Genomic DNA, 13227 nt, shown 5'->3' on the forward strand with positions numbered 1-13227 from the left:
GAAATGAGTATCTGTGTCCAAACAGTGGACGCTTAGTCTGTTCAAAACGTCCTCCGGGCCGGATTTGAACCACCGGCCTATGGATGCCTGTTTCCTCTACAGTCCACTGCTCTACCAACTGAGCTACCAGAGGGTGGGGTCCGTTGCAGTTAACCGCCCGGCCCCGCCCAGTGGGGCGGTGGGGGGGGGGGGGGGGACGGACCTCCTTCACACCACTTCACTGCCCACAGCTACCGGCCGACGCAACCGTCAACAACAACCGCGGCTAAAATTACCTGATAAAAAAGTTTTCACAAGACTATCACAAAGGTCTACAGTTTTCAATAAAAACAGGATTATGCTGCCGAAATTCACATTTTCAAGCCTAGATAAAGCCCAGCATGACGCCTTTATCCACCATTGTCACATCAGGCGCGTAATTAACCTCCGGTACGTCCTGCACATGCAATAGCCTGGACATGACACATGCTGCATGCGGGGTTAGAAAGAAAATGACTCGATACGCGGCCTACCTTTGATTACCAACAGACAAGTTCGATTTGCCGCCGCGTCCCGTTGTCAGTCGGGCTAGCCAGGAAGCAGTAATGCCACTACCGATCTTCAGATGCCTATGCTCCCTGTCTACAGCATCCTGCTCTAGAAACTGGGCTACAAAACGGCTGACGAAGAACATCACATCGACACTAACCTGAATCTTCAACACTAAGGCACGCATAGACTAGGCTGAATCACCGCCTTGCCAATGCTGCGACTGCCACTAACTGATGCCACCAGCATGTGGTAGCTCGTGGAAGGACACGCCACATGTCCCGCAACCAGTAACAGACATGTTCAGCAACTCAGTAAAGTACAAGCGAAAAACTTCACTGGGGGAGACTGCAACTCGGCACATCAGAGTATCCGCCCTTAAACGGCGGCTAATATTCCTGCTCACGTATGCCTTTCGGCGATGGGTGCGCTCGCGGGTGTGGTCTCTGTGGTCTGGGTGTGGCAATGATTGGTGTGGTCTCGCATGGGATGATAGGTGCATGATTTAAGTACATATGTTTTAGCTCCTCCATTAATTTCCTTGTCAAGACCAGTCGATGTTCGTTCAGTTATTCTTGCTACCAAAACGCATTAATCACGGACATTTGCTTCGGGCTGCCTGATAAGAGCTTTGATGGGCAGCATGTAGCTCGCGTCCAGGGCAAGGATAAGATTGGAAAACGTCCTCCGGGCCGGATTTGAACCAGCGACCTATGGATGCCTGTGCTTTCCCTCTACAGTCCACCGCCCCACCAACTGAGCTACCAGAGGCTGACATGCGGCAATGAATGCCAGAACGAGGCCAACCTCTTTTACTGGTGTGTTACATCTGCCATAGGTCTTCTGTCACAGGTACTCTTGCTGCAAAAAATGAATTGTTTCGATTTGTCTGTGTTTGGCAGCGCACGCCGGGTTTGGGTGATTTTAAAACCAAAGGAATAGCAACAAAGACATTCCCTTGCCTGCAAACATTTTTGACCCGCAAAAGCCCGCCAAGTCTGGCCCATGGCCCAGCCAAAAAACCGCGGGTTCTTGCGGGCCAGGAATTTGCGGGCTAGAGGGCTGAAAGGTTGGGTCCCTAATATGGACGTATATCATACATCTCCGATGCCATGTGAGACCACACTAAACATTGCAAACAGCGCGCGAGCGAACGCATGGGTGAAAGGTATATGTGAGCAGTAGTATTAGCCGCGGTTTAAGGGTGGTTGCTGTGCTGTGCGGAGATGCAGTCTCCCCGGTGAAGTTCTCGGTGGTGCGATACTGCACCGGCGAACATTCTGCGGGCCAGTTGCGGAGACATGTGGCGCATTCTTTCACGAACTGTTGCATGCTGGTTATGTCAGTTATTGGCAGTCATAGTGTTGGCAGGGCGATGATGCAGCCTAGTTGTAACGAATGTCTCGCACTGAAAATTCAGGGTTAGTGTCCAAGTGACACTTGTCTGCCGTGTGTCCGGTTCGGAGGGAACACACATTGAGAGATCCATTGTATGGTTCCTGCTTACTAGCCATCTCGACTGACGATGAGACGTCGTTCGACCATAGATCGGTCTTGTCTATTCAAATCAAAGGGTGGCCGCACATCGAGTGATTTTTCGTCCGGCCTCCACACAAGAGACGAACATCGTATGGGTGCTGGTTTCCGTGGCTCAGGTGTTACATGTGCCAGACGTGCAGTAGCTTAAGAGGGCGCTGCATTTGACAACAGCCGATAATGGTGTTATGCTCTGCTTCGTGTAGTCTGCAAATATGCATGTCAGCGGCATAATACTTTCTTGTTGACACGTTGTGGAGCTTTCGAATGATCACGGTTCTTGGTCGAACAATTTCGCCAGCAGTTGTTGACTCTTCGATGGACGGCCCGCTGACTGCGGGCAAGGAAGAAGTGTGGAGGGGAGGGGTGGGGGCGCCCCGATTGGGCGGGGCCGTTCAGCTCTCTGCAACGGACGCTTTTATCCTCTGGTAGCTCAGTTGGTTAGAGCGGTGGACTGTAGAGGGAAAGCATGGGCATCCATAGGTCGCTGGTTCAAATCCGGCCCGGAGGACATGTTATCTTGTGTTTCTCTTTTCCTTGATGCCAGGCAGTCCGCTCACCTGGAGTGTCGGGTGTGGTTAGTATTCCCGGTGACGTGTTGTTGCTTACCAAGATGCACTGACTTATGTTTTGGAGACAAGCGTGTGATTTGGGAACAGCATGAGACGGGAACAGCTCAGCAGCGCGTACCAATGAAGTGTGTCAGCGAGGATTTTGCACGTATCATTTCTGTACCGTCAGCTCCATGTTGTTTCTTTCTCTCTGCCACCCCCTTTCAAGCGCGCCGCCGGCTTGCGAAGGATGGAACGTTCGCGGCAGGTGGGGTCGGGGCACCTCGACGAACGCCATAAATAGCCGGTAGTAAGATTAAGGACAGGCAAACAATGTCGAAAAAGGGGATTATTCTAAATGGTAAACACTGCATCAGTCAAAACATCGTCCTGGCTGGATTTGAACCAGTGAAGGCACAGGCAGCGATGGATGCCTGTGCCTTCCCTCTACGGTCAGCCGCTCCGCCACCTAAGCTACTAGAGGCTGAAGCTGTTCAATCAATGTGAAAACGAGGGGCGTAGCTACCGTGTCACAATTGGACGTCACGTGGAAATCCGAGAGATGGGGAGAGGGGGCTTTGCTACACATTTTTACTATTTCGCTTGGCTTTCAGAAGTGACACCACCGACATTTTTAATGTTGGTTTGACTTTTATGGCATACTTATTCAGTGATTTTCACGGGTCAGGACCCATGAGGCGGACTGCGATTGAGTGGGAGTGGCCTCGGCGTGTGAAAGTGAAACAGCGATGCTAGTGAGGCCACGGCTTGGGCCGCGTTCTGACACTCGTGGGCGGGTATCAGCCTCTGGTAGCTCAGTTGGTAGAGCGGTGGACTGTAGAGGGAAAGCACAGGCATCCATAGGTCGCTGGTTCAAATCCGGCCCGGAGGACGTTTTGCAATCTTGTCCATACCCTGGACGTGAGCTACATGCTAGGCCATCAAAGCCTTTTGTCAGGTAGCCCGAAGTAAATGTCCGTGATTAATGTGCTTTGGTAGCAAGAATAGCTGAACGAATATCGACTGGTCTTGACAAGGAAATCAACACAGGAGCTACAAACATATGTACCTGAATCATGCATCTCCGATCCCATCTGAGACCTCACCAAGCATTGCGAACAGTCCCGCGAGCGCACACATCGCCGAAAGGCATATGTGAGCAGGAGTATTAGCCGCCGTTTAGGGCGGTTGCTCTGCTATGCCGAGATGCAGTCTCCCCCCTGTGAAGTTCTCGGTTTGTACTATACTGAGTCGTTGAACATGTCTGTTACCAGTTGCAGAGACATGTGGCGCCTCCTTCCACGAGCTACCACATGCTGGTGGCATCAGTTATTGGCAGTCGTGGCATTGGGAAGGCGATGATTCAGCTAGTCCATGTATGCCTTAGTGTTGAAAATTCAGGGTTAGGGTCGATGTGATATTCCTCGTCAGCCGTTCTGTAGGCCAGTTTCTAGAGCAGGATGCTGTAGACAGGGGGCATAGGCATCTGAAGATCGGTAGTGGCATTAATGCTTCTTGGCTAGCCCGACTGACAACGGGACGCGGCTCGACGGTAAATCGAACTCGTCTATTGGTAGTCAAAGGTGGGCCGCGTATTGAGTCATTTTTCTTCCGACCCGCACGCAAGAGACGATCACAGTATGTGTTCCTGTTTCCATGTCTAGGCTATTGCATGTGCAAGACGTACCGGGGGTTAATTACTCGCTTGGTGTGATGACGGTGGATAATGGCTGTCATCGTGGGCTTGATGTAGGCCTGAATATGTGCATTTCAGCAACTTCATCCTGCTTTATGGAAAATTGTAGACCTTTGTGATAGTCAAAGTTTTGTATCCGGTAATTTCGGCCGCGGTTGTTGTTGGCGGTTGCGTCGGGCGGTGACTGCGGACAGTGCAGTGGTGTGAAAGAGGTCCGTCCCCCCCCCCCCCTCACTGGGCGGGGCCGGACGGTTATCTGCAACGGACTCCATCCTCTGGTAGCTCAGTTGGTAGAGTGGTGGACTGTAGAGGAAGCGCAACAGGCATCCATAGGTCGCTGGTTCAAATCCGGACCGGAGGGACGTTTTAACTTGTGGATCTCCTCACTCTGGACTCCAGTCACATACCGCCGCATCGGAGTTTCTGCCAGGTGGGCCAACATGCAATCCTGAATGGTGGTGCTTTCCAAGGTGCGCCAAGTTCTATTTTGATACCAACCACACGCGTGAGGAAGGACATTGGGTGCACAACATCTCACCTTTTCACCAAAGCGGTGCGTCAAAAAGGGTTTTGCAAGCATCTTGTCTGCTTAGGCTGCCTTCTTTCGGAGCGCTTCCCTCTACCATCCGCTTCCTGGCGCGCTGCCGTCTTCCATGACATGGAAAGTTTGCGGAAGGCCGTCTCTGGACGCGCCAGCACATGTTTCAGGATTCGGGATTTAGGACGCCCGAATGGCATGTGTGTGTCATTGTGGCTTTACGACGCACTCAGCTGCTGAGGCTATATGGCGTCGCGTGCCTCTCACCCTGGCAGGAAGAGTGGGCACCGCGGGGAATCGAACCCTGTACCTCTGGTTTCCCGGACGCGCAATGGTTAACGCAGACGCGTTAACCCTTGTGCGTCTGGTGCTCATGACTGATTTGACTCATGACGTTGCACTCGCACAGGTGCTCATGAAATTGAGCACTTGTGTCAGTAGCGGCAAACGCCGCGTCATTTGAAAACGTCCTCCGGGCCGGATTTGAACCAGCGACCTATGGATGCCTGTGCTTTTCCACTACAGTCCACCGCTCTACCAACTGAGCTACCAGAGGCTGGCATGTGACAATTAATGCCAGAACGAGGCCCAAGCGGTTCGATAAGGGATTTCCGCCTGACTTTTAGACGCCCAGGCTGCCCCGATTCGGTTGCTGGCAGCGCATCACGCGGACCGCCCATTGGGCACCAATTGGCAGTCGAAGCTCGTGAGCGAAGCGTCATGTTGGCATGGCCCGAAGCAAATGAACGTGATGAATGCTTAGTGATACCGACAATAGCATATCGACCGGTTTTCACAAGGAAGTTGACGAGGAAGCTCACCGCTAGTAAACAACTGTACTCAAGACGCGTCTCGCTCCAAAATATCAGGCCGCAATCTAGCTTGTGCTGCCTAGCTTGTGATCCAGCCCGCAAAAGCCCACTCTGCTACAATGCTAATTCGCCATTAGCCCGCCAGAGGTAATTAATTGCAACATGGATTTTATCATTTCACCTTAAGATTTCAGCCTTCTACTTCATCTCAATAGACCATAGGCTATTTCTTCCAAAAACGCATGAGTCAACTGATAGCTGTGCACTAAAAAGAGTAAAAAATACTAGATGCTTCAAGGCATGGAAAGTGTCATTTCATCACAACATACATGCCACATGCCACATGAGCTCAGTTATTGTTCGACTGCGTCACAGTTGCCACGAATGTGAAATCTCTCATTGGAGAAACGAGTCAGCCTCTTAAGTGTTGTTTACTGGCCTTAACTGGATTCATCGTGCAACCATACCACATAAAAGCCGCATGGTAGCTTTGAAATGATCCACTTTTCTCTCTTACTACCATCCATGTTTTTGCCCAGAACCATCGCCGTGTAGTTTGTCTTACGCTGCCTGACAGGCACGTGGAAGAAGAAGGATGGCAAGAACATTTTGTCGGCGAATATTTGCCCCTCCAGTGGCATCATGCACATTTAGCTCTGGCATAAAACCGTATTATATGGATGTAATGGGCAGACAAACTTCTATGAAGACAATCACAATTTTTAAAGATAATTTCCAGGAATGCTTTTTACGGTATAGAAAGCCTGCAGACAATAACTTTCGATACTTATGGAATGCCTCTTGAACGTCACATGTTGAGGTGATTTTTTACCCGCAAAACTGCATGCAGATACAATGTTGGAAAACATGGACAAATCAGACTGAACGAAACCCGTTGTGAAAAAAAAAATGTTGAGAAATAGTAATGATCGCAGTAACGGAAAACCGCACTGCGGAAGTCCTCGGTAGTCGAGGTCACGGAGTGCACCTTCCACAGACGTAGAGGAACAAGTTATGCTACCATTTTTTTTTAGTTTCGACGATTGTTGCGCGTTTGATACGCCAGTAGGTGCTGACTGTATGGACAAGTAAGTGAAGCTAGGACAATGAAAGACTCACAGTTACCCCCGCATTTCGAAAATTATGGATGCTGATTGTGATATGTGAGGTATGGTGTTGGTGTAACTCAATGGAGGCTGAGTGTACCACGCCCTCACAACAACAGCCAAGAGCAATGTATAGCTGTATTTAATTTAAGGAGCCACCTTGCTGCTGCTCGATGAAGTCAGGCCATAGTTTTGAAAATTTGAGTGTTCTTGATTTGTTGTAGTGAAATGTTTCCCTAAACTGTACAATATATGCAGCCTCTTTTACTGGTGTGTTATATCTGCCATGGGTTTCTGTCACTGGTACTCTTGCTGCAAAAAAGTGAAGAATTGTTTCATGATCTTTCTGTGTTTGGCAGCGCACGCTGGTTTTAGGTGCTTTTAAAACCGAAGGAATGACAACAAATACATTCCTTTGCCTGCAAACACTTTTGACCCGCAAAAGCCCGCCAAGTCTGGCCCATGACCCAGCCAAAAACCCGCGGGTTCTTGCGGGCCAGAAATTTGCGGGCTAGAGGACTGAAAGGTTGGGTCTCTAATATGCACGTATATCATACATCTCCGATGCCATGTGAGACCACACAAAACATTGCAAACGGCCCGCGAGCGAACACATGGGTGGAAGGCATATGTGAGCGGTATTATTAGCCGCCGCTTAACGGTGGTTGCTGTGCTGTGGCGAGATGCAGTCTCCCCAGTGAAGTTCTCGGGTGTGCTATACTGTATCGGTGAACATTCTGGGGACCGGCCGCGGAGACATGTGGCGCATTCTTTCACGAACTGTTGCATGCTGGTTATGTCAGTTATTGGCGGTCATAGCATTGGCAAGACGATGATGCTGCCTAGTTTAACGAATGTCTCGTAATGAAAATTCAGGGTGAGTGTCCAAGTGACACTTCGTGTCTGCCGTTTCGTAGTTCGGTTGGGAGAGAACATACATTAAGAGATCCATTGTATGGTTCATGCTTGCTGGCCATCTCGACTGACGATGGGACGTCGTTTGACCATATATCGGTCTTGTCTATTCGAATCAAAGGGTAGCCGCAAACCGATTGAATTTTCGTCCGGCCTCCACACAAGAGACAAACATCGTATGGGTGCTGGTTTCCGTGGATTAGCCATTACATGTGCAACACATGCAGTAGTGTAACTGGGGCGCTGGATGTGACAGCAGCCGATAATGGTGTTGTGCTCTGCTACGTGTCAGTCTGCAAATGTGTATTTCGGCGGCATAATACTTTCTTGTTGAGACGTTGTGGAGCTTTCGAATGATCACAGTTCTTGGTCGGACAATTTCGTCTGCAGTTGTTGACTCTTCGAGCGACGGCCGCTGACTGCGGACAAGGAAGAAGTGTGGAGGGGAGGTGGTGGGGGGCACCCCGATTGGGCGGGGCCATTCAGCTGTCCGCAGCGGGCGCTTTTATCCTCTGGTAGCTCAGTTGGTAGAGCGGTGGACTGTAGAGGGAAAGCACAGGCATCCATAGGTCGCTGGTTCAAATCCGGCCCGGAGGACGTTTTAACTTCTGGACCTCCTCACTCTGGACTTCAGTCACACACCGCGCATCGGATTTTCTGCCAGGTGGGCCAACATGTAATCCTGAAAAGTGCTGCTTTCCAAGGTGCGCCAAGTTCTATTTTGAAACCAACCATACGCATGAGGCAGGACATTGGGTGCATAGCATCTCACCTTTTCACCAAAGCGGTGCCTCAAAAAGGGGTTTTGCAAGCATCTTGTCTGCTCAGGCTGTCTGCTTAGGGCCGCTTCCGTCCACCACCCGCCTCTTGGCGCGCTGCCGTCGTCCATGACACGGAAAGTTTGCGAAAGGCCGTCTCGGGACGCCCCAGCACAGGTTTCAGGATTCGGGATTTACGACGCCCGAATGACACGCGTGTGTCATTGGGGCTTTACGACGCACTCGGCTGCTGAACCTATATGGCGTCGCCGGCCTCTCACCCTGGCAGGAAGAGTGGGCACCGCGGGGAATCGAACCCTGTACCTCTGGTTTCCCAAACGCGCAATGGTTAACGCAAACGCGTTAACCCTTGTGCGTCTGGTGCTCATGACTGATTTGACTCATGACGTTGCACTCGCACAGGTGCTGATGAAAATGAGCACTTGTGTCAGTAGCGGCAAACGCCGCGTCATTTGAAAACGTCCTCCGGGCCGGATTTGAACCAGCGACCTATGGATGCCTGTGCATTCCCCCTACAATCCACCGCTGTACCAACTGAGCTACCAGAGGCTGACATGTGGCAATCAATGCCAGAACGAGGCCCAAGCGGTTTGATAAGGCATTTCCGCTTTACTCTTACATGCCCAGGCTACCCCGATTTGGTTGCTGGCAACGCCTCATGGGGACCATCCATTGGGCACCAGTCGGCAGTCGAAGTTCGTGAGCGAAGCGTCATGTTGGCGTAGCCGGAGGCCAGTGAACGTGATGAATGCTTATTAGTACCGACAATAGCATGTCGACCGGTTTTCACAAGGAAATTGACGAGGGAGCTCGCCGCACGTAAACAACTGTACTCGAGACGCAACTTGCTCCAAAAAATTAGGCCGCAGCCTAGCTTGTGCTGCCTAGCTTGTGATCGAGGCCGCAAAAGCCCGCTTTGCTACGATGCTAATCTGACATCAGCCCGCCAGAGGTAATTAATTGCAACATGCATTTTGTCATTTCACCTAAGATTTGACCCTTTTACCTCATCTCAATAGATCATAGGCCATTTCTTCCAAAAAAGCATGCATCTACTGATAGTTATGCACTAAAATTACTATATTTTTCAAGGCATGGGAAGTTGTATTTCGTCACAATATACATGCCACATAAGCTCAGTTATTATCTACTGCGTCACAATTGCCACGAATGTGAAATATCTTATTGGAGATGCAGAGTCAGTCTCTTATATGGCGTTTACTGTCCTTACCTGCATGCATCGTACAACCATACCACATAAAAACCGCATGGTAGCTTTGAAATGATCCACTTTCTCTCTTCCTACCATCCATGTTTCTGCCCAGAACCATCGCCGTGTAGTGTGTCTTACGCTGCCTGATAGGCACGTGGAAAAGGGATGACAAGAACGTTTTTATCGGTGAATATTTGGCCCTCCAGTGGCAGCATGCACATTTAGCTATGCCATAAAACCGTAACAAGTGGATGTATCGGGCAGGCAAACTCCTATGAAGACAATCAACGCTTTTTACAGTACAGAAAGCCTGCAGACAATAACTTTCGATAGTCATGGAATGCCTTATGGACGTCATATGTTGAGGTGACTTTTTCCCCGCGGAACTGCATGCAGACACAATATTAGAAAAATGGGCAAATGAGACGGAACGAAAGCCGTTGTTAAAAAAAGAATGTTGAGAAGTAACAATCGTCGTAAGGAAAACCGTACTGTGAAAGTCCTCTGTAGTCGAGGTCACGAATTGCACGTTCCGCAGACAAAGAGGAACAAGCTATGCTACCGCTTCTTTAGTTTCCATGATTGTTGCGCGTTTGATACGCCAGTAAGTGCCTGCCTGTATTGGCAAGTGAGTGAGGCTAGGACAATGAAAGGCTGGCAGTTTCCCCACGCATTTCGCTAATTATGGATGCTGATTGTGATTTGTGGGGTATGGTATTTGTGTAACTCAAGAGAGGCTGAGTGTACCACACCCTCACAACAGCCAAGAGCAATGTATAGCTGTATTTAATTTAACGAGCCCCCTTACTGCTGCTCGATGGAATCAGGTCATAGCTTTCAAAATTTGGTTGTTAGTCTTGTTTTGTTGTAGTGAAATGTTTTCCTAAAGCTGTTCAATATGTGTAACCTCTTTTACTGGTGTGTTAGATCTGCCATGGTTTTCTGTCATTGGTACTCTTGCTGCCAAAAGGAAAGAATTGTTTCATGATTTTTCTGTGTCTGGCAGCGCACGCTGGTTTTGGGGGATTTTAAAACCAAAGGAATAGCAATAAATACATTGATTTGCCTGCAAACATTTTTGACCCGCAAAAGCCCACCAAGTCTGGGCCGTGCGGGCAAGGAAGTAGTGTGGAGGGGAGGGGGTGGGGGCGCCCCGATTGGACGGGGCCGTTCAGCTGTCTGCAATGGACGTTTTTATCCTCTGGTAGCTCAGTTGGTAGAGCGGTGGACTGTAGAGGAAAAGCATAGGCATCCATAGGTCGCTGGTTCAAATCCGGCCCGGAGGACGTTTTATCTTGTGTATCTCTTTTCCTGGATGCCAACCAACCCCCTCACCTGGAGCGTCGGGTGCGGTTAGTATTCCCGGTGACGTGTCGTTGCTTACCAAGAGGCACTGAATTATGTTTTGGAGACAAGCGTGTGAGTTGGGAACAGCATGAGGCGGCAACAGCTCAGCAGCGCTCACCAATGAAGTGTTTCAGCGAGGATTTTGCACGTATCATTTCTGTTCCATCAGCTCCATGTCGTTTCTTTCCCTCTGCCACCCCCTTGCAAGGGTGCCGCCGGCTTGCGAAGGATGGAACGTTCGCGGTAGGGTAGGGTAGGTGGGGTAGGGTCACCTCGACAGATGCCATAAAACAGCCGTAGTTAAGATTAAGGGCAGACAAACAATGTCGAATAAAGGGGATCATTCTAAATGGTACACACTGCATCAGTACAAAACATCGTCCTGGCCGGATTTGAACCAGGTTACCTGTGGATGCCTGGATCTTCCCTTTACGGTCAACCGCTCCACCACCTAAGCTACTAGAGACTGAAGCTGCTCAATCAATGTGAAAACGGGGGCCCAATGACCAGACTAGCAGTTTCTGGTTCACTTGTACGCGCCGAGGCCACCCTCACTCGGTAGCAGACACCGCGTCATGGGGTCCGCCCATTGGTCACCAGTGAGGAGTCGGGGGGGGGGGGGGGGGGGCTGGTGGGGGTAGCCGCAAGTCCGAGTTGTCCGAAGCAGGGGGCCGTAGTGAACGCACCTAAGTAGTGAAACTATGTGTAGAGGTAGCTACCGTTTCACAATTGGACGTCACGTGGAAATCTGAGAGATGAGGGAGAGGGAGCCTTCTTACACATTTTTACTATCTCGCTTGGCTTTCAGAAGTGACACCACCGACATCGTTAATGTTAGTTTGACTTTTTTGGTATACGTATTTCAGTCATTTGCACGGGTCAGACCCATGAGGCTGACTGCCATTGAGTGGGAGTGGCCTCGGTGTGTGAAAGAGAAACAGCGATGCTAGTGAGGCCACGGCTCGGGCCGCGTTCTGACACCGGTTGGGCCACATCAGCCTCTGGTAGCTCAGTTGGTAGAGCGGTGGACTGTAGAGGGAAAGCACAGGCATCCATAGGTCGCTGGTTCAAATCCGGCCCGGAGGACGTTTTCCAATCTTGTCCTTACCCTTGACGTGAGCTACATGCTGCCCATCAAAGTTTTATCAGGTAGCCCGAAGTAAATGTCCGTGATTTATGCGCTTCGGTAGCAAGAATAGCTGAACGGATATCGACCGGTCTTGACAAGGAAATTCACGAAGGAGCTATTAGCACATGTACCTAAATTAGGCACCTCCGATCCCATGTGAGACCTCACCAAGCATTGCGAACAGCCCGCGAGCACACACATGACAAAGGCGTACGTGAGCAGGATTAGGAGCCGCCGTTTAAGGGCGGTTGCTCTGCTGTGCCGAGATGCAGTCTCCCCCTGTGAAGTTCTCGGTCGTACTATACTGAGTCGTTGAACATGTCTGTTACCAGTTGCGGAGACATGTGGCGCCTCCTTCCACGAGCTTCCACATGCTGGTGGCATCAGTTAGTGGCAGTCGTGGCATTGACAAGGCGATGATTCAGCCTACTCCATGCGTGCCTTAGTGTTGAAAATTCAGGTTAGTGTCGAAGTGATGTTCTTTGTCAGCCGTTTTGTAGCCCAGTTTCTAGAGCAGGACGCTGTAGACAGAGAGTATAGGCATCTGAAGATCGTTAGTGGCATCAATGCTTCCTGGCTAGCCCGATTGACGACGGGACGCGGCGCGACGGTAAATCGAACTCGTCTATTGGTAGTCAATAGTTGGCCGCGTGTCGAGTCATTTTTCTTCCTACCCGCACGCAAGAGACGAACACATTATGTATGCTGGTTTCCATGTCCAGGCTACTGCATGTGCAAGACGTACCGGGGGTTAATTGCGCTCCAGGTGTGACGATGGTGGACAATGGTGTCATCGTGGGCTTGATGTAGGCCTGAATATGTGCATTTCGGCAACTGAATCGTACTTTGTGGAAAATTGTAGACCTTTGTGATTGTCAAAGTTTTGTATCCGATAATTTCAGCCGCGGTTGTTGTTGGCGGTTGCGTCGGCCGGTGACTGCGGACAGTGCAGTGGTGTGAAAGAGGTCCGTCTCCCCCCCCCCTCACTGGGCGGGGCCGGACGGTTATCTGCAACGGACTCCATCCTCTGGTAGCTCAGTTGGTAGAGCGGTGGACTGTAGAGGAAACAAACAGGCA

General features: G+C 50.4%; 5 non-coding genes across 5 annotated transcripts; 4 read left to right on the forward strand and 1 right to left on the reverse strand.

Moving 5' to 3' along the window:
* The first annotated feature begins 3419 nt into the window (after positions 1 to 3419).
* On the forward strand, positions 3420 to 3507 carry TRNAY-GUA (transfer RNA tyrosine (anticodon GUA)). Its single transcript is given in 2 exon segments — positions 3420 to 3456; positions 3472 to 3507. It is a non-coding gene; the product is annotated as a tRNA-Tyr (tRNA).
* A 1810-nt stretch (positions 3508 to 5317) lies between these two features.
* Positions 5318 to 5405, reverse strand: TRNAY-GUA (transfer RNA tyrosine (anticodon GUA)). The gene is given in 2 exon segments: positions 5318 to 5353; positions 5369 to 5405. It is a non-coding gene; the product is annotated as a tRNA-Tyr (tRNA).
* Positions 5406 to 8191: 2786 nt separating this feature from the next.
* On the forward strand, positions 8192 to 8279 carry TRNAY-GUA (transfer RNA tyrosine (anticodon GUA)). The gene is given in 2 exon segments: positions 8192 to 8228; positions 8244 to 8279. It is a non-coding gene; the product is annotated as a tRNA-Tyr (tRNA).
* Positions 8280 to 10872: 2593 nt separating this feature from the next.
* Positions 10873 to 10960, forward strand: TRNAY-GUA (transfer RNA tyrosine (anticodon GUA)). Its single transcript is given in 2 exon segments — positions 10873 to 10909; positions 10925 to 10960. It is a non-coding gene; the product is annotated as a tRNA-Tyr (tRNA).
* Positions 10961 to 12019: 1059 nt separating this feature from the next.
* TRNAY-GUA (transfer RNA tyrosine (anticodon GUA)) lies at positions 12020 to 12107 on the forward strand. Its single transcript is given in 2 exon segments — positions 12020 to 12056; positions 12072 to 12107. It is a non-coding gene; the product is annotated as a tRNA-Tyr (tRNA).
* The last annotated feature ends 1120 nt before the right edge of the window (positions 12108 to 13227 follow it).

The sequence above is a fragment of the Pollicipes pollicipes genome, unplaced genomic scaffold, assembly GCF_011947565.3.
Source record: "Pollicipes pollicipes isolate AB1234 unplaced genomic scaffold, Ppol_2.1 Scaffold_7253;HRSCAF=8739_pilon_pilon_pilon, whole genome shotgun sequence".
NCBI lineage: Eukaryota > Metazoa > Arthropoda > Thecostraca > Pollicipedomorpha > Pollicipedidae > Pollicipes > Pollicipes pollicipes.